Raw genomic sequence first — 1,500 nt, 5'->3', positions numbered from 1 at the left:
ATCATCTTGTTTCTTGAAAACCTTGCTCTCTCACCATCCAGACTGTACACTAAGCCCTCTCTGGCCTGAGCCTTCTTTTCCTCCATTTAGGGCAAGACTACGATAGAGGGGAATTCTCCAGGGGAAGCAGTTTGGTCTCGAGGTCATAGAAAAATCTTTTCCTTTTCAGATCTTCAGTTTCCTTCCTGAACAACATGAGAGGTGTACAACAACTGACTATGAATGTTACCAAGCCTTTTTGGCTGATAAATCTAGGACCATTGTTAGCCTCTAATAATAGTCACTTGCATTTATAAAGCATTTTATAGATACAAAAAAGAGATACATGATTTCACAGATTTGAAAACACACTACTTATTCATGTTTTAACATCTCTGAATTTGGGATGCATCCTAAAATTGATGACATCTTAAATTAGATGAAATATGTTATATTTTTCCCCAAATTGGGAAAACAATACAGAATTGTCAATATTTCATTTTTTAAAACAGGGACACTTGGAACAACTACCATCTAACTATTAGCATTATTTCATTTAGAAATAGAAAGGTCTTTTATCAGAATGTTGGATAATTCTCCCCAAGAAAGGAAACTTTCAACCTTACATTAATGTAGTTTCTAAAATTAAATTAGGATTAAAAATTTAAAATGTCTATGTGGCATACCTTACCACAATCCAGCATCTTTTGGGAACAACTGATCTCTATCCAATTATCTTCATATTCATTATCTATTTGAATCCTCAAACACACTATGAGGTGAAGGAAGTAGTTAATATCATTGAGGTCCAGGGAAAACAAAATGCATTTTTCAAGATCATATTACTAGAAACTCAAAACATGTAGTCTAAAGGCTCTTGTCAGGGAATTTCAGGTTAGATGCATGGTGGTAGTGGGAAAAGACTTGATAATTGTGGGGCTGTGCCCTAGGGGCAAATAATTCAAGTATAGTAAAGAGTATCTTTCAAAAGTTGTGAGAATATTTTAGGACTAAGTCTGACCCTTTGAGTTCACTGAAAACAGTTTTATATCACACACAATTATTATATCACACACAGAATATTTTATTATATTTGATTTTGATTATTTTCCATTAACTTAGTCATTTAGCATGGTTGACTTGAGGATTAGGATAAAAGAAGTTTGATCAATGTACCAGTGATAAACTTCGGGAATGTTGGCCATTATATTTTTATACAAGGGTCCATCCTAGGCACAGGAGAGGAAGGAAAGACAGTAGCCTCTGTTGACTGGGCTGTGTTTCTGATGGGGCAGGCCCTGGAAAAAACACTTCAAGAAAGTAATTGAGCATTCATTCATGTACAAGTTTTTGTGTGGATATATGTTTTTATTTCTCTTATAATATATCTAGGAGTGAAATTTCTTAGTCATGTGGTAACTCTATTCTTAAACTTTTGAGAAACTGTCAGATTGTTTTTAAGAGTGGCTGCACCATTTTACATTTCCACTAGAAGTCTATGAGAGCTCCAGTTTCTCCACA

This window comes from Camelus ferus, chromosome X, assembly GCF_009834535.1.
Source record: "Camelus ferus isolate YT-003-E chromosome X, BCGSAC_Cfer_1.0, whole genome shotgun sequence".
Lineage (NCBI taxonomy): Eukaryota > Metazoa > Chordata > Mammalia > Artiodactyla > Camelidae > Camelus > Camelus ferus.
This window is presented reverse-complemented; position numbering follows the sequence as displayed.